General features: G+C 50.0%; 1 long non-coding RNA gene across 1 annotated transcript in view; it reads left to right on the top strand.

The window, feature by feature from the left end:
• LOC130124477 (uncharacterized) overlaps window positions 1-20,316 on the top strand; it is a 72,491-nt gene that overhangs the window by 22,944 nt on the left and 29,231 nt on the right. Inside the window, exon 2 of the long non-coding RNA XR_008811366.1 lies at window positions 6,886-7,016. This is a non-coding gene — a long non-coding RNA (uncharacterized LOC130124477). The remainder of the gene's footprint in view (window positions 1-6,885; window positions 7,017-20,316) is intronic.

Below are 20,316 nucleotides of genomic sequence, written 5' to 3'. Positions count from 1 at the left end.
TATGTTAGTGGAATATTTTTTTAATCCTCGTCGCCACGGTAAAGTTTTGAAATAAAAACTCAAATACCATGAAGCTGCGTTTTGGAATCTTTAGTGAAACATTTGCATAACGACAACGGTACATCTACTAGTGCATCTGCTAGCCATGGCTACTAACACTGTTAACCAGCTCCGCTACTTCCTGGCTTAATGTGAACCAAGAGCGTCTCACATATACAACACTTAACATAGAGCGCCCCATTGTGATCAGAATAAACATTAAAAGTAACACCAGAAACATTATTAAACATGTTACAAAACATGGACATTACATATGCCATTGGAGGAGTTATCATTCTAATCATTCACACGTTGTTGGAAACATAGCTAGTGAGGGTTGCCAGTGCTGTAGCATCAGCAATATTTGCCCTTTCTATTATATCTATCATTGTTAGCCACAACTTTGTTTCATCAAATGGACAGCTACCTGCTGCACTCATCTGCATTTTAATGCTAAGGCGAAGATGAGAAACAAGATACATGTAGAAGATGTGAGCTGGCTTTTCCAGCGACAGAAGACCAGGAAAGCACCAGATCCTGGCAATGTCTCCCTATCCTGTCTTAAAGCCTGCGTTGACCAACTGGCTCCAATCTTCACATAGATCTTCAACAGATCCCTGGAGCTGTGTGAAGTTCCCTCCTGCTTCAAATGTTCCACCATCATCCTGGTCCCAAAGAAACCCTCCCATCACTGGACAGGCCTGTCACCCTGACATCTGTGGTAATGAAGACCTTCAAATGACTGGTCTTGTCCCACCTGAAGAACATCACAGGACACCTGCTGGATCCCGTGCGGTTTCCCTACTTGGCAAACAGGTCAGTGGATGATGCAGTCAATATGGGACTGCATTATAAATGCTGCAACACCTTGACTGCCCAGCAACATATGCAAGGATCCTGTTTGTGGACTTCAGCTCTGCATTCAACACCATTATTCAAGAAATCCTCAACTCCAAACTCTCACAGTTCACTGTATCCCCCACCATCTGTCAGTGGATCACCAACTTCATGACAAGCAGGAAACAGCAAGTGAGGCTGGGGGAAGTCACTTCTGGTATACAGACAGTTAGCACTGGTGCTCCTCAGGGATGTGTCCTCCCCCCACTAATCTTCTCCCTCTACATGAATGACTGCATCTCCAAGGACCCAGCTGTTCAACTACTGAAGTTTGCAGATGGCACTACGGTCATCTGACTCATCCAGGATGGCGACAAGTCTGCATATCAGCGGAAGGTTGAGCAGCTGGTGCTCTGGTGGAGTCAGAACAAATTGGAGGTGAACATCCTCAAGACTGTGGAGATGACAGTGGACTTTTGGAGACCCCCCTCAGCACTGCTCCCCCTCACAATATCCAACAGTCCCGTGTCAACTTTGGAGACTTTCAATTTTCTGGGAACTACCATTTCCAAAGACCTGAAGTGGGGGACCAACATCAACTTCATTCTTAAAAAGGACGAGGAGAGGATGTTCTTTCTACGGCAATTGAGGATATTTTGGTCTGGTAAAGGAGTTGTTGAGCCAGTCCTACACCGCAGTTATTGATTCTGTCCTGTGCACATCCATCATGGTCTGGTTCAAAGCAGCAACAAAACAGGATAGGAACAGACCGCAGCGAAAAGTAAGGACAGCAGAAAAAAAAATCACTGGTGCTCCCCTGCCCACCCTGCAGGACTTGTACACCTCTAGAGTTCAGAAACGGTGGGCAGAATCAGCACAGACCCCCTCACCCACCCACACACCCATACATACAAACACACCCAGGTCACAGTCTGTTTCAACTCCTCTGGCAATTGCTACAGAGCAATGTGCACCAAAACCACCAGACACAGGAACAGCTTCCTCCCACGTGGTGCATTATTGCACCATGCTGTCGGCATGGTGCAATAATGGACACTTATGTAAATAGTCCCCTCCGGTCAAGACGTCTCGCTTACATATCTACAATTTGCACCACCTCTTTCAACCAGATGTGCAATACAACGTACAATTGTAAATACACATTCAACTGCTGTATACTGGTTACAATTATTGCTGTTATTGTTGTGGTTGTCTGTTGCTGTTATTGTTGTGGTTGTAACATAGGTATATAATATAGTATGTAGTTGTGAGGTGGATGGTAGGTGAATATATAGTTGATACTTCTGGTACATAAGATAATATAGTGTAATACAGTGTGAGTATATAGCATTGTATATGTGCATGATGGGTTGTGGAGTTGTGGTATGGTTTATATGGGCAACATAATATGGTATTGTGGTGGACACGTATTGGGGACAGAATTCAACCCAGGAACTAAGGGTTAAGTCATGGTTGCCCTGGCAGGTTAACGCAGGGTTAAGTTATGGTTGTCCAGCCAGTTTTCTGGTTATTCTTGCCACCTCCGCTCAGTCGAGTTGTGGGTTTTGTTTGTCTCGCTGATTTACCGTGGATTAAAGAAAGTTGCCTACACGGCTAAAGTGTGAACCTACGGTCTTCTCCGTTACTTCGACTCTACACTGGTGACACCGACGTCGGTTTTCGGATAAGTTTTCTGAAACCACACACATTATGGCTACGAACGCCGTTGCAATTAAACTGCCGGAGTTTTGGGAGTCTTCCGCGGCTACATGGTTCGCGCAGGCTGAGGCGCAGTTCGCGCTCAGAGACATAACAGCAGACGAGACCAGGTACTACTACGTAGTGGCAGCGCTGGGGTGCGCTACGGCTTCCAGGATAAGCGGTTTCATAACCAACCCACCGGCCGATGGTAAATACGCCGCACTTAAACATCTCCTCCTTGAAACTTTTGAACTGTCAGCAACGGAGAGAGCACGTCGCCTCTTCGCAATTCAGGGCTTGGGAGATGGCAAACCATCGGAGCTAATGAGCAGGATGTTAAACCTACTGGGTCAAGAAAAGCCATGTTTCCTGTTTATGGAGCTGTTTCTGCGCAACATGCCGCCCCACGTCCAGACTGCGCTCGCTAACTCCACCATCACTGATCCCCGTGAGCTGGCAAAGGAGGCTGACCGATTCTTCGTCGCTACACAACGTTCCTCTCATGCCGGGGTGCTGGCTCCTACCTTCACTGGCCCCCCGCCGACATCGCGGGCGTGGCCCGACGGTGGCGCCACAGCATCAGACCGCTACAAGCCCTCTGGACTCTGTATGTACCACGCTCGATTTGGTGCGAAAGCTAAACGGTGCCGTTCCCCCTGCAACTACAGGCCGACGGGAAACGAGAGGGCCAACACTCAGTAGTGGCCATGAGTGTTGGCGATACGAGCAGGCTACTCTTCATCCTCGACACCATCTCCGGTCGGCGATTTCTTTGTGACACGGGCGCACAGAGAAGCGTGCTCCCTGCTACTGACGTCGACATCATGGGCGGGGAGCGGGGCCCCCAGTTGGCGACGGCTGACGGCAGCCCTATCCACACCTACGGCGTGCGGTCTGTAGAACTGTGTTTTGGTGGACAACGTTTCACGTGGGAGTTCGTCATGGCCAATGTAACGCTTCCCCTCCTCGGAGCTGATTTTTTGTGCGCTTACGGTTTGCTAGTGGACATTCAGAACAGCCGTCTGGTCGATGCCTTAACCTTCTCCTCCTTCGCATGTACGCGGAGGGAAGCGGCCTATGCAGGTCTAGCCAACTCTCTCTCAGAGGCAGACAAGTTCACCCGCCTCCTCGCTGAGTTCCCTGACCTCACCCAGCCTACCTTCTCTGCACCCACCGCTAAGCATGGGGTGGAGCATCACATTGCTACGAAGGGGCCCCCGGTCTACGCCAGAGCCAGGCGTCTCGACCCCGCCAAACTCGCCATTGCCAAGTCTGAGTTCGAGCACCTGGAACGCATGGGGATCATCCGCCGCTCTGACAGCCCGTGGGCGTCCCCACTCCACATCGTCGCTAAGCCTGATGGAGGTTGGCGCCCATGCGGGGACTACCGCCGACTAAATGACGCCACCACGCCTGACCGCTATCCTGTCCCGCATATCCAGGACTTTTCTGCAAACCTGTCTGGCAAATGCGTCTTCTCAAAAGTCGACCTGGTCCGTGGTTATCATCAAGTTCCCGTGCACCCCTCAGACATCCCCAAGACAGCGGTGACAACCCCATTCGGCCTATTTGAATTCCTACGAATGCCATTTGGACTCAAAAACGCGGCCCAGTCCTTTCAGCGGCTGATGGATTCAGTGCTCCGTGGCCTTCCTTTCATCTTCGTCTATTTGGACGACATACTCATCGCCAGCGCCTCCGAGGAAGAACACCTGTCCCATCTTCATGCCCTCTTCACACGCCTCAGCCAGCATGGGCTGATCGTCAACCCGGCGAAGTGCCGGTTCGGGCTGACAGCCATTGATTTCCTCGGGCACCGCATCACTGGGGACGGGGCAGTCCCCCTGCCCTCAAAGGTGGAAGCGGTGGCGGCCTTTCCGCGCCCCCAAACAGCTCGTGCGCTCAGGGAGTTCATCGGGATGGTGACATTCTACCACCGCTTCATTCCTCGAGCCGCCTTTATCATCCGGCCACTGTACGAGGCGCTGAAAGGCATGTCCCCCAACCAGGTGGTCGACTGGACAGCAGAGCGGGACCGTGCGTTCACCGAGACTAAAGCTGCGCTCTCCCAGGCTACCCTGCTAGCGCATCCTTCACCTACAGCGCCTATTTCCATAACCACGGATGCATCGGACTATGCTGTTGGTGCGGTTCACGAACAGTGGGTGGGGGGGGCTTGGCAGCCTTTGGCCTTTTTCAGTCGCCAGCTTACACCCCGAGAGCGCAAGTATAGTACTTTTGACAGGGAACTCCTCGGTCTCTGGCTCGCCGTCCGGCATTTCCGTTTCCTGCTAGAGGGCCGCGAGTTTACTGCGTACGTGGACCACAAGCCCCTCACGTTTGCCATGTCCAAGACGGCCGAGCCATGGTCCGCTCGCCAGCAGCGACAACTCTCCTACATTTCGGAATTCACTACCGACATCCAGCACGTCGCTGGTAAGTCTAACCAGGTAGCTGACTGCCTGTCTAGGGCAGTGATTGGAGCGGTCCACCTAGGCCTTGACTATGCACAGATGGCTGCTGACCAGGCCACGGACCCGAGCATCCTCCGTCTCCGGGCCTCCGACACGGGGCTCCGCCTGCAGGACGTTCCTTTCAGCGACACAGGTGTCACCCTCCTGTGTGACGTCTCCACAGGACAGCCCAGGCCCATCGTCCCGCACAGCTGGAGACGCCCCGTATTTGAAGCTGTGCACGGCCTCTCTCATCCAGGCGGTAAGCCATCCGTGCGCCTGACCTCTGCTAAGTTTGTGTGGGAGGGACTTAAGAGAGACGTGAAAGCGTGGGCCGACTCGTGTGTTGCCTGTCAGCGGGCTAAGATACACCGCCACATTAAGGCGCCCCTGGAACGCTTCGCAGTGCCGGAGAGACGATTTGACCATGTCCACGTCGACCTGGTTGGTCCCCTACCCCCCTCCCATGGGTTCACCTACCTCTTCACTGTGGTGGACAGGACTACGCGCTGGCCTGAAGCTGTTCCCCTGGCATCCACGACGTCTGCTGATGTGGCCCGGGCTTTTATTGGGTCGTGGGTCTCACGTTTCAGTACGCCTTCCGACCTTTCATCTGACCGTGGGCCACAGTTTACCTCAGAGCTATGGAATGCTGTGGGTGAGGCTCTGGGCGTCAAGCTTCATCGCACTACCGCCTACCACCCTCAGGCGAACGGCCTATGTGAGCGCTTCCACCGGTCCATGAAGGCTGCGCTTCGGGCTACTCTCAAGGACTGCAACTGGGTTGACAAGCTCCCATGGGTCATGCTGGGCCTGCGGACTGCCCCGAAGGAAGACCTACAAGCCTCCTCTGCGGAGCTGGTGTACGGCACGCCGCTGCGAGTCCCAGGCGATTTCATGCCCAATGCAACGCGTTCCTGGTCAGCTGTGGACCAACGAGCCTCCTTGCTGGACGGGGTCAGAGCTTTCACACCCGTCCCTACCGCCCAACACGGCGCTCCGGTGTCCCAGGTGCCCCCAGGTCTGCAGTCAGCGGACTACATGTTCATCCGTCACGACGCACACCGCCCCCCTCTGCAACCCCCTTATGACGGCCCCTTCCGCGTCCTGGAACGGGGAACTAAGCACCTGGTGGTGGATTTTGGGGGCACGGCCGAGCATGTTTCAGTGGACCGAGTTAAACCCGCACACCTGGACTTGACGCAGCCGTTGGAGTTAGCCCAACCTCCTCGTCGCGGTCGTCCCCCGGCTCCGCCTCCTCCCCCCGTGGAGGCCCGAGCTGCCTCTTCTGCTCCTCAGGCCGACCTCCACAGGCCCGCGTCAATGCCTCCCACAGACACTCCGGCCCCTGTTATCCGGAGCCGCCGCGGACGGCCTGTCGTCCACCCGCGCCTGCCTGACTTCGATTACTAGGGCGAATTCTGGGGGGGGCTCATGTGGTGGACACGTATTGGGGACAGAATTCAACCCAGGAACTAAGGGTTAAGTCATGGTTGCCCTGGCAGGTTAACGCAGGGTTAAGTTATGGTTGTCCAGCCAGTTTTCTGGTTATTCTTGCCACCTCCGCTCAGTCGAGCTGTGGGTTTTGTTTGTCTCGCTGATTTACCGTGGATTAAAGAAAGTTGCCTACACGGCTAAAGTGTGAACCTACGGTCTTCTCCGTTACTTCGGCTCTACAGTATGATATATGGGCATAGGTTGTTGATTAGTCAACCATAACAAAACTCGCTATGGTAGTGACTCACCTGTTGTGCATACATGCTTGCCTCCAATATCCTGTTGTAGTTCCATTTTTTCTTCCGTTTTTTCCCCTTCTTTTTTTGTTATTGTTTGTTTTCTCTTTTTTGTGTGCAAGTGCTAGAAGCTGCAGTGAACCGGACTCAAATGTCTTGTGTGCACAGGGACACCTGGCCAACTACGCTGATTCCGATATAAGTGACACCGTTTTTCCTGGGAAAATCCTACCCAACAATGCCATTAAGATAAGTAAGTAAATAAAACTGATTTGATTTGAAAAAAATATATAAGTATAAAAGTGTCCATGATTGGGTAATAATGATAATAATAATTTTATTTATAAAGCACTTTTCTAAAACAATGCCACAAAGTGCTACACAAAAAATAAATAAATAAAAATAAAACCAGACGAGGCAAAAAAATATTCAAGCTATATAATATATTGAAAAAGACATTTTATGCATGTAGTTTTTCAGATTGTAGCGGTACTTGGGTGTGACTTCTTTAACGTGAGCAGTATTACAACCAAAGCAGTGATTTTTTAAAGGCACCACATTCAGAGCTTGACCTTCAAGACAGCAAGACAACATCACCAGTTTATTACAGGGGGGCCCGTAGGATCTGATCCGCCCTTATTTGAGCATTATTGTCTTTTTGCTGATAATTGTTGTTGTTGTTGTTGTTTTGCAAGCAGACGGCACAGTGACCGCAGAGTAAAATATAGCGTGGCCCAGCGAACAAAGCAGCTGCGCTGTCAGCTCTCTGCACAAACAAAGCAGGGCTTATCTGGGCTACCATGGTGCTTGCAGAGACCCCAAGACAATTATGGAGCGCAGTGACAATGAGCACTGTTTCACCGGCTGGATGTAGGTCAGTTTGCACTGTGAGACAGATCTGGCTCCATTCTACACCACTTGTGCCCCAGCACCGGCTCCGGGTAAACTGCAAAAAAAAAAAAGAAAAAAAAAGCCCTTTTGTGCAAAGACGAAGGCTATTATTATTATTATTATTATTATTATTATTATTATAGTATTACGAATGCTAGAGGCATTGTTGTTAATTTGGTTATATTTGAAAGAGAGGCTCCATCAAGACTGCACGTGGGCACGCGTTCCTCCGTCAACACCACTAAGAGCTCATGTTGTCTTGTTAAATACTCCTCACTTTCCAAGTACTGAGCGTATATGCAGAAGTGGTTAGTGGTGAGATTCTTATCTCCAGAAATGGCTGACACGCACACACACACACACACACACACACACACACACACACACACACACACACACACACACACACACACACACACACACACACACACACACACACACACAGCGAGAGAGAGATCGAGCGAGATAAAGACAGAAAGAGACAGAGCAAGAGAGAGAGAGAGATCGAGCGAGATAAAGACAGAAAGAGACAGAGAGAATGCTTGTCATGCCAATAAAGCAAATTTGAATTTGAAATTTGAGAGAGAGAGAGAGAGATAAGACAGAAAGAGAGAGAGCGAGATAAAGACAGAAAGCGAGAGAGAGACAGTGACCACAAGCGAGCCCCGTGGTCAAGGAGTGGTGGAGACAGAGCTCCACTTCTTGACCATGTGACAAATACAGACAAGAATTCACAAAAATAACAAAAACACAAATACATGTTGACTCTGCCCACGCAATCCCCTACTTATTAGGTGAGAAAGCCCAATGTTCATGGTGGCAGCAAAGTATGTAGCAACCTGCCACAAAGTGAGGCACAATGAGTGACTAAAATCAGTTCATTAATATTTGTCTGTGTGGGAGTGCAGGACTGAGGAGACGGAGAGATCGAGTAGAGTCAATTCCGTTTACTCGCCACACAAAACGACACCGATACAGCTCAATCTCTCCTGGCAACCAGCTAACCGCTAGGCTGCTGCAAACACGGCTCCACTCCGGAAACCCTAAGCAGTGCCTACGTCACACTCCGAACGTCTGCTTTAAAGGAGCAGCAGCCCCTGGTGAATCTACCCTCAATTGCGTACCACCACACAGCCCGCCCCCCCCAGAATTCACCATCACGAAAAAATGCAAAACAGTAATGTAACACAAAAATACTCAGTGAAACACAAACAGCCAACAGGCGAACAGTCCTCAGTGAAACAGTCAACGTCTCGGGGGGTGGACCAGGTGGCCAAAACGGCTGCGCTGAATGGGTATGGGGGCGGGGGCAGGGGCAGGGGACAGAACCGGGGCCTGGGCAGGGACCGAGGCTGGGCCAGGGGCCCGAGAAGGGGGGCGTCCACGCCGCGAGGGCAGGGCCAGTTCGACCGGCCCACCCAGGTCCAAATGGGCAGGCTTGAGACGGTCCACCGAGACCCGCTCTGGCTTGCCCCCCCATGTCCACCACAAAGTTCTTAGGCCCCGCTTCCAGGACGCGGAGGGGCTGCAGGGGGGTACGGTGGCTGTCATGGCAGATGAAGATGTACCTGGCCGACAGCAGATTCTTGGGGATGTAGGACTGACAGAGGCAGTGGTGAGATGTAGGGATCGGAGCGAAAGCGTTGGCACTGTCCCAGGCCACAGCGTCCGGGAGAAACTCACCCGGGACATGCAGCGGCTGGCCATAAACCAGCTCAGCAGACGAGGACTGGAGGTCTTCCTTGGGGGCAGAGCGACAGCTGAGCATGACCCACGGGAGGCGATCAACCCAGTTGCTGTCCGTGAGGCTGGCACGAAGAGCGGCCTTCATAGACCGATGAAACCGCTCACAAAGTCCGTTGCCCTGCGGATTGTACACTGTGGTGCGGTGGAGCTTCACCCCCAGCCCCTCCACGACTGCAGTCCAGAGCTCCGACGTGAACTGCGGGCCCCTGTCAGAGGTGAGGTCAGCCGGCATGCCAAAACGGGCCACCCAGGATCCGATGAATGCCCGGGCCACCTCAGTAGACGTGGTGGATGACAGGGGAACAGCTTCCGGCCACCTGGTGGTCCTGTCCACCATGGTGAGAAGGTGAGTGAACCCGTGGGAGGGGGGCAGGGGGCCCACTGGGTCCACATTCACATGGTCAAAATGCCTCTCGGGCACCAGAAATGGCGCCAAGGGAGCGTTGGTATGACGGTGTACTTTGGAATGCTGGCACGCCATGCAGGAGTAAGCCCGGGCCTTGACGTCCTTCCTGAGGCAGGGCCAGACGAACTTGGCCCCCACCAGCTTAGTGGAAGCCTTCACACCTGGGTGGGAAAGGCCATGGATAACGTCAAAAACAAGGCACTGCCAGCCGGCGGGCACCATGGAACGGGACTGGCCCGTGGAAACGTCGCAGAAGAGCGTGGCGTTGGCGCTGTCAAACACCACATCCTCCAACCGCAGCCCCGTAGCAGCCGTCTGATAGGTCTGGATGTCCGCGTCAGTGGCTTGGTCTGCAGCCATGGCAATGCAATCGAGTCCCAAGTGAATGGACCCTGCCACTGCTCGGGAGAGGCAGTCAGCGACCAAGTTGTCCTTGCCAGCCACGTGCCGGATGTCCGTGGTAAACTCCGAGATGGCAGAGAGCTGACGCTATTGGCGCCCGGATCACGGCTCGGAGGTCTTGGCCATGGCAAATGTCAGCTGCTTGTGGTCGACGAAGGCAGTGAAACGGCGGCCTTCCAACAGGAGCTTGAAGTGTCGGGAGGCGAGGAAGCGACCCAGGAGCTCCCGGTCGAAGGTGCTGTACTTCTGCTCGTTGTCCTTAAGCTGTTTGCTAAAGAAGGCAAGGGGCTGCCAGGCGCCGCCGACCCCTGCTCGCACACCGCCCTGACCGCATAATGAGAGGCGTCGGTCGTGAGGGCAATCGGGGCAGTGGGGGATGAGTGCGCCAGCAAAGCGGCATTGGCCAGTGCAGCCTTGGCGTCGTTGAAAGCTTCGTCCATCCCCAGGGACCAGTCTACCTCGCCCTTGGCTTCCTTGCCCCGCAGGGCCTCGTACAAGGGCCGCATGCGGTGAGCTGTGTGGGGAATGAACCCGTTATAAAAGTTCACCATGCCGAAGAACTCCTGCAGGGACTTCACAGTGCGGGGGCGTGGAAAACTGGCGACGGCGTACACTCTGGCAGGTAGCGGGACAGCTCCTTACGGGGAGATGCGGTGGCCGAGGAAGTCGATGGATGACAGGCCAAACTGGCACTTGTGTGGGTTGACTATGAGTCTATGCGTACTGAGCCGCTCGAACAACTGCCGGAACTGCATCAGGTGCTCCTCTGCGGATGCGCTGGCCACGAGAATGTCATCCAAGTAAACAAACAAGAACGGCATATCCTGTAGCACAGTCCATCAGCCGCTGGAACGTCTGCGCTGCCCCCTTGAGACCGAAGAGCATCCGCAGGAACTCAAAGAGTCCAAATGGCGTGATGACTTGGGCACGTCCCGAGGGTGGAACCAGTACCTGGTGGTAGCCCCGCACCAAATCTACTTTGGAAATGATGGTGTCCCCTGCCAGATGGGCGGAGAAGTCCTATATGCGCGGGACGAGGTACCAGTCAGGGGTTGTGGCATTGTTCAGTTGACGAAAATCGCCACAGGGGCGCCAACCGCCATCAGCCTTAGAAACCATGTGCAGGGGGGAGGCCCACGGGCTGTCCAAGCGGCGCACAATGCCGAGGCGTTCCATGGTGGCAAACTCCTCCCTGGCGATCGCGAGCTTAGCAGAGTCGACGCGCTGAGCACGTGCGTACACCGGGGGGCCGTCGGTGGCAATATGGTGCTCCACGCCGTGCTTGGCCACCGCTGATGAGAACGTAGGTGTGGTGAGGTCAGGGAACTCTGCGAGCAGTCGCTGATACGTATCTCCGGCGGCGAGCATGTTTGACGGGCCGAGCATCCCTGCACCTCTCAGTGTGCACGGGTATGTAGCGGAAGAGACAGCATCGATCAATTGACAGTTCGTAACATCCACCAGAAGCCTGAAGGCGCACAGGAAGTCCGGCCCCTCCTGGGCGTGGAGAGAGAGAGAGATAAAGACAGAAAGAGAGAGAGAGAGCAAGATAAAGACAGAAAGAGAGAACAGAGAGAGATAAAGATTGAAAGAGAGAGAGCGAGATAAAGACAGAATGGCACTACGGTCATCTGACTCATCCAGGATGGCGACAAGTCTGCATATCAGCGGAAGGTTGAGCAGCTGGTGCTCTGGTGGAGTCAGAACAAATTGGAGGTGAACATCCTCAAGACTGTGGAGATGACAGTGGACTTTTGGAGACCCCCCTCAGCACTGCTCCCCCTCACAATATCCAACAGTCCCGTGTCAACTTTGGAGACCTTCAATTTTCTGGGAACTACCATTTCCAAAGACTTGAAGTGGGGGACCAACATCAACTTCATTCTTAAAAAGGACGAGCAGAGGATGTTCTTTCTACGGCAATTGAGGATATTTTGGTCTGGTAAAGGAGCTGTTGAGCCAGTCCTACACCGCAGTTATTGATTCTGTCCTGTGCACATCCATCATGGTCTGGTTCAAAGCAGCAACAAAACAGGATAGGAACAGACTGCAGCGAAAAGTAAGGACAGCAGAAAAAAAAATCACTGGTGCTCCCCTGCCCACCCTGCAGGACTTGTACACCTCTAGAGTTCAGAAACGGTGGGCAGAATCAGCACAGACCCCCCCACCCACCCACACACCCAGGTCACAGTCTGTTTCAACTCCTCTGGCAATTGCTACAGAGCAATGTGCACCAAAACCACCAGACACAGGAACAGCTTCCTCCCACGTGGTGCATTATTGCACCATGCTGTCGGCATGGTGCTATAATGGACACTTATGTAAGGCGCACAGGAAGTCCGCCCCCCTCCTGGGCGCGGAGAGAGAGAGAGATAAAGACAGAAAGAGAGAGAGACAGAGAGAGAGCGAGATAAAGACAGAACGGAGAGAGTGAGAGCGAGATAAAGACGAGAGAACAGAGATAGAGCGAGATAAAGACAAAGAGAGAGAGAGAGAATTTTGAATTTTAAACAAGTCTTTATTTAACAGAAAAATATCTAAAAACAGCCTTGAAATCTTTCTAAACATATAAACAATATTTGTCAAATTACAAACACTCAACATGCATTTTTTAACAATCCCAAAAACAATAATTCAACAACTCAAAACATAAAAAACAGGTAAGACCCCTTTTATCCGAGCTCTGCAGCAAGAACCAGCTCATCCTTTATGGTGGAACACAGCACCCCTTTATAACACCACAAAGTTGTGAATGTGTCCATATCTTTCATCGCCTTGTAATAATTGAAGTCTACTCTTATCCTGGCCTTGACCACCCTGCAAAACAACAGTTCAACATGACATTCTTTAATTCTTTTTTTCCGGCTCACATAGATAGCCATTTTTGCCTGCCTTGCAATGAAGTTTAAGAGTTGACATTTATATTTTACATGTTGGCTGTATTTGGAACCAAAAATAAAATTCTGTTTGCAGAAACTTTCCCCAGATGATCTAAATAAGTGTTCTAGTAGCAGAAACAGGGGTGTGAGCCTCACACATTCTGAAAAGCAATGAAAAACTGTTTCTCTCTGGTTACAACAGGTACAGTTTTCATTCACATGAGGGTCTAGCACAGAAACAAAAGCATTGACTGCCACTATGCCATGCAAGACCCTCCACTGCAGATCACCAGCTTTTTTAATTAACGGTGGTTTGTATAAACCCCTCCAGACTGGCTTCACATTCTCCCCCAAGCCCAGCTGGGCTCTCCAGGGTGTATCAGTCCGACCACTCAGTTTTTCTTTATTCAGGATTTTTACCAGCATACTATACTACATGGTCTTACCTTTAAGTACATTCAACCTCTCATTAAGAACATTTCCCAAATCCAGAAGTGGCCCCATCCAATTTTTCGGATCAGGAACAACCTTTAAAACAGGAAATGCATCCTCACAATTGGGATGAGTAAAACCACTACAGTATGATGTCAAAAGTTCCCGTTCTTTTGCTGTGAGCTGACCGTTCCACTTAGATAGTACCTGACTAAGGAGGCATGTAGATTTCACTCCCAGATGAGATGCTAGTGCAGTAGCATTGTCCAGATTGAGCCCAGCCAGCTCCACCACCTGACCCAACGTGACGACCTTTGCCTGGCAGAACAGCTTTGATACAGTGGGTCCGATGTCGCAGAACATGTCCATATGCCCACCATACACCACCGGCTCTTTTAGAAGCCAGCTCAGAGAGTCAGAACAGCCCATTCTCTCCTTCTTGAACATATTCCACACTCTTATGAGCCCACGATAAAAACCGGGCAATCCGTTGAGGTTTGAGTTGTTAATAGCCATTAAAAACAAAGGCAAGTCTATTCCGAGTCCACAACACCGCTGAAGTATTGCACAGGCTGCTGGTCTCCACACTAAGTCTCTAGGCACAGTGAGCAATCTTTGAATGAACTGGAGGTGGAAGGCTGCACCCCTGCTGGCCAGATGGATCAGCCCTTGACCCCTTTCATCTTTAGAAAGGTACAGCACACTCTGAGGAATCCAGTGCAAGTTGTCCCAGAAAAAGTTCACCAGCACAGCCTGAATCTTGGCCAAAAGGTTGGTTGGAGGTCAACGCATGTTAATCGATGCCATAGCGTTGATGACACCAGGTTGTTGATTACTAACATGCGACCCCTATATGACAGTTTTGGTAGAATCCATTTCCACTTCCTAAGACGCCCTTCTACTTTTTCCAAAACATTCTCCCAATTCTTATTTGAAAAAGTTTCATTCCCCACAAACACTCCCAGATATTTCACCCCTCTCCTTTTTCATGTCAACCCCCCAGGTAACATGAGCTTACCGTTCAGTCCCTCTCCTATCATCAGTGCCTTACTTTTCCCCCAGTTTACCCTAACTGATGATATCTGACCAAACTTAACATTTTTTACGAAGACATCAACATCTCTTTGGTCCTTTACAAACACAGTTACATCATCTGCATAGGCAGAGAGCTTAAAAGTTGCACTGCAACAAGCAAAAGCAACTCCAGACAACTCACACCTCAATTTATGCAACAGGGGCTCAACGGCCAGAGAGTACCACATTCCAGACAAAGAACATCCCTGCCTAATTCCCCTTTGAACCTGAAAAGGAGCACTCAAACCACCGTTAATTTTAAGTACACTCTCAATGTCACTGTACAAAACCTTGATCTCAACTATAAAACCCGGGCTGAAAACGAAAGCTTTCATGGTTTGCCACAAGTGCTGGTGTTCAACCCGGTCAAAAGCCTTTTCCTGATCTATGGAAATAAGACCAGTTTCAACTCCCAATGAACTAGAGATGTCCAAAACATCCCTAATTAATGTAATGTTGTCAGTGATCAGCCTACCGGGCACACAGTAAGTCTGGTCAACATGGATGACTTCCTTCATCACCTTTCTCAGTCTGTTTGCTAACACCTTAGAAAAGCTCCTGTAATCAGTGCAGAGCAGGGTCACTGGCCACCAGTTCTTAACATTTGCAAATCCCCTTTCTTTGGCAAAAGAGTAATGACAGCCCTCCTGCAACTCTGAGGCAACCGCCCCTCAGTTGCACTGTTCCTCAGGACAGTCAACAAATACCATCCGAGCACCAGCCAAAAAGACTTATAGAAGTCAACAGGTAAACCATCCATGCCACTTTCAAGACTTTGCAGGGCATCATGAAGTTCTTCAGGGGACAGTTATGCCTCGAGCTCTGTATCGAGTGCTTCCTCAACCTTTTTTAGCCCGTCATAGAATGATTCAGCCCCCAGCACATCCTGTCTGAATTCACTCTTATAGAGATCACTGTAAAACCCTGCTGCGTATTTCAGAATCGCAGAAAAATCTGATCTGATAGCTGCACACCAGTGTTAGTACGCAGAGGTGAATGGTTTTTCTCAGCCCATTCTTGCGCTCTAGACTAAAGAAAAAGTGAGAAGGAGCACCCATATGTGTGACGTTCAGAAAGTGTGAACGGACCAGTGCCCCCTGTGCTGTAATACCCAGCAGGCTAGCCAAAGCAGACTTTTGGATTTGAGAGCCTCTATATGGCCTCTGTGAGATTGTAGTAGATGACATTTTAGTCTGGGAACGTAAAATGCAAGAACATGATGATCATCTGAGACTGGTATTGAACAGAATTTGGGCCATCAACTTGAAGCTCAACCCCAACAAATGCAAATTCAGAGTCCGCTTTTTCCACTATGTTGGCCACCTGCTAACCGCTGATGGTGTCAAGCCAAACCCTGAAAAAATTAAAGCAGTTTGCGACATGGCAAAACCGCAGGACAAAAAAGCCCTGCAGCAGTTCTTAGGTATGACAAACTGTCAAAGTTGATCCCTCAATACACTGCGGTTACTGGTCCCCTGAGACAACTGATACACCAAGATGTGGAGTGGACTTGGCATGAAACCCATGATGCGGCATTCAACAAGCTGAAACAAGCAGTGACAAACCCACCAGTTCTACAGTTCTTTGACATATCGAAGCCAGTGGTCATATCAGCTGATGCATCACAACATGGTGTGGGTGCGGTGTGTCTCCTGCAAGGGAGGCCTGTGGCATTTGCATCACGTGCCCTCACACCCACTGAGTCAAGGTATGCACAGATTGAAAAAGAAATGTTGGCTCTCATCTTTGCAACCAAAAAGTTCCATGATTTCATCTATGGACGTCCTGTCACAGTTGAAACCGACCACCAGCCTTTAATAACAATTCTGAGGAAACCGCTTCACACCGCGTCACCTCGCCTGCAGGACATGATGTTGAAATTACATCGCTACAACCTGGATGTGATATATAAATGCGGTAAGGAACTTTTTGTCGCTGATGCTTTATCATGTGCACACCTACCGATGACTGAGCCTGCACTTACTGATGACCTGTTGGACGTCATGACAGTCCATGTGCTCTCACGTCGCACAGATGAACTGAGAAATGCTGTGGAGAGGTATGTAATGTGTCAGTAACTCTCTTGACATTATCCTGCATGGCTGGCCTAACACCTCAAGAGAATTATCCCATGCTCTGCGTCCCTTCTTTTCAATGAAGGAAGAGTTGACTGTCGAAGATGGACTTCTGCTCCATGGACAAAGACTAATAATACCCCGTGCACTGCAAAAATTCTATGTTGGACAGCTGCACCAAGGCCATCCCGGTATTGATGCCACCAAATGCAGAGCTCGGGAGACCATGTGTACTGGTCCTCAATGTACACAGACATTGAGAGGGAGGTGTCTCGTTGTGCGGCCTGAAATGCTCTCACACCTCACCACACAAAGGAACCACTGCACCTTCATGAAATCCCAGACCTACCAGGGTCATTCACTGCAGAAGATACACTCACCGGCCACTTTATTAGGCACACCTGTCCAACTGCTCGTTAACGCAAATTTCTAATCAGCCAATCACATGGCAGCAACTCAATGCATTTAGGCATGTAGACATGGTCAAGACGATCTGCTGCAGTCCAAACCGAGCATCAGAATAGGGAAGAAAGGTGATTTAAGTGACTTTGAACGTGGCATGGTTGTTGGTGCCAGACGGGCTGGTCTGAGTATTTCAGAAACTGCTGATCTACTGGGATTTTCACGCACAACCATCTCTAGGGTTTACAGAGAATGGTCCGAAAAAGAGAAAATATCCAGTGAGCGGCAGTTCTATGGGCGAAAATGCCTTGTTGATGCCAGAGGTCAGAGGAGAATGGCCAGACTGGTTCGAGCTGATAGAAAGGCAACAGCAACTCAAATAACCACTCATTACAACCGAGGTATGTAGAAGAGCATCTCTGAACGCACAACACGTCGAACCTTGAGGCAGATGGGCTACAGCAGCAGAAGACCACACCGGGTGCCCCTCCTGTCAGCTAAGAACAGGAAACAGGCTACAATTCGCACAGGCTCACCAAAATTGGACAATAGAAGATTGGAAAAACGTTGCCTGGTCTGATGAGTCTCGATTTCTGCTGCGACATTCGGATGGTAGGGTCAGAATTTGGCGTCAACAACATGAAAGCATGGATCCATCCTGCCTTGTATCAACAGTTCAGGCTGCTGGTGGTGGTGTAATGGTGTGGGGGATATTTTCTTGGCACACTTTGGGCCCCTTAGTACCAATTGAGCATCGTGTCAACGCCACAGCCTACCTGAGTATTGTTGCTGACCATGTCCATCCCTTTATGACCACAGTGTTCCCATCTTCTGATGGCTACTTCCAGCAGGATAACGCGCCATGGCATAAAGCTCGAATCATCTCAGACTGGTTTCTTGAACATGACAATGAATTCACTGTACTCAAATGGCCTCCACAGTCACCAGATCTCAATCCAATAGAGCACCTTTGGGATGTGGTGGACCGGGAGATTCGCATCATGGATGTGCAGCCGACAAATCTGCAGCAACTGCGTGATGCTATCATGTCAATATGGACCAAACTCTCTGAGGAACGTTTCCAGTACCTTGTTGAATCTATGCCATGAAGGATTACGGCAGTTCTGAAGGCAAAAGGGGGTCCAACCCGGTACTAGCAAGGTGTACCTAATAAAGTGGCCAGTGAGTGTATATTCGAATGGCATGCCAAAGTGCATTTAGTGGTTGTGGACTCTTACTCAGGTGGTTGGAGCTGGACTACCTCCCTGATATGAAAAGCACCACAGTCATCGCAAAGCTGAAGCAACACTTCGCAACACATGGTGTTCCTCATACCCTCATGACTGACAATGGGACCCAATTCACTGGCAAGGACTTCTCAGACTTTACACAGATGTGGGACTTCAGACACATGCGGAGTAGTCCTCATTTCCCACAATCAAATGGCCTTGCTGAGCGTGCTGTACGATCCGCTAAGCACCTCCTGGAAAAGTGCTACCGTGCCATCCAAGCTGCTCTCCTCCATGCTCGCAACATTGCCCGTGATGGTCTCCCCTCTCCTGCTCAGCGTCTTCTGTCCAGGTGGACCAGAACTTTCATACCAGTGACCAAAGCCATGCTGCAGCCGGCTATCAACACTAATGTGAAAGCCGCTATCACAAAAAAAGAGGATGAGGGGGAAAGCATATCATGACCGCAATGCCCGGCACCTCCCTTCATTAAGTCCTGGTCAAAACGTCAGGGTGCAGACTGCACGTGGTTTTGACAGGTTAGCAAGAGTAGAGGGCCCAGTCCCTCAGCCTAACAGCTACATAATAACATCCCAAGGAACCAACTACATCAGGAATCGGCGACACCTTCTCCGAGTTGATGAACCCCCACCAGACATCTCTGACGATGACTTGCCACAAATTCCCGCTTCAGCAGCATCTGATAGAGAAGCTGTCCGTGCTGACACCGCACCACTCACACCGTCCATTGCCACACGAGAAATCCCCTCAAGTGATTCAGGTGGTAGACAACCTGTGGTGACTCACTCAGAAATCACCTCAAGTGATTCAGGGGGTAGACCACCTGTGATGACTCGCTCAGGAAGAGTCAGCCACCCCAACCAGCGTTATCGGGATTACATCACCCCTTGGCCCCAGTGACTGATAAAGCTAATGCGTGCACTCTGAGAAATATTGTTCTTCCAGTGACGATTACTGAGTTTCCTTGTTAGTTATTCTGTACCTTATTAGTTACACATGCCATCTCATCTTTTTCTTACGGGTGAGTTTGTCAGGTTGCTGTTATGTGCTGTACCCCACTCATGCTGTTGTGTTCAGGGATCTGTGCCACTCAAGTTATGCAACATAGCAGTTGTTTGTGTTGCTGTAATGTATCTTGTGTTACATCTTAAGAGAGGGAATGTAGAGTTATGGTGTGGTCACTTCAAATTACAGGCGAGTACTTATGACGTACACAAGTGGCGATCTCAGTGGTAACGTAGCACAGAGGGGTGATTGAGGCAGTTGAAGTGTGTACAACTTAACCGGTCTACTGTAGAGTTTATAGGCACGATACAACAGTCATTTAGCTGACGCTTTTATCCAAAGCGACTTACATTTAACATAGGAAATCAGGAGAACTACTAGTCATCTCTCTAAACAAGCATCTAAAAACAAAACTGGTATTAAAGTAAAAGCGCAAGAAAGAGACCAACAACCGCAAAAGGAATAGGCTGAAGCCCAAGGCTTATTGTTGCCTAGCCTATACAGCCTTAAGTTAACCTAGAATATCAAAGTTAAAAAAGGAAGAAGAAGAAAAAAAGTACATTTTATACTAAGTTGTAATCCTTAATTATTTTACATTTTAAAGATTTTCTGAAACTCAACAGCAAGCTACACAGTTTTAACTCATCATTAAGACCATCCCATAGCTTGACTCCCAAAACTGAAATACATTTGTATTTTACACTGGTTCTCACTTTACATGTTTCAAAAATACACAAACCTCTTAAATTACAGTTTCCTTCGCTCAATTTAAAAAGTTGTTGGATACAAACAGGAAGGCTTTTACTTCTAGCTCGATAATGTATTTCCAATGTTTTTAAATACACAATATCTAAGAAATTTAAGGTACAGGACTGTATAAATAATTGATTAGTAAATTCACGGTAACAAGCTTTATTTATTATTCTAATAGCTCTTTTCTGATGTTTAGTTATAGGGTCTATATTTGTTTTATAAACATTTCCCCAAACCT

The sequence above is a fragment of the Lampris incognitus genome, chromosome 1 (assembly GCF_029633865.1).
Source record: "Lampris incognitus isolate fLamInc1 chromosome 1, fLamInc1.hap2, whole genome shotgun sequence".
NCBI lineage: Eukaryota > Metazoa > Chordata > Actinopteri > Lampriformes > Lampridae > Lampris > Lampris incognitus.
This window is presented reverse-complemented; position numbering and strand designations above follow the sequence as displayed.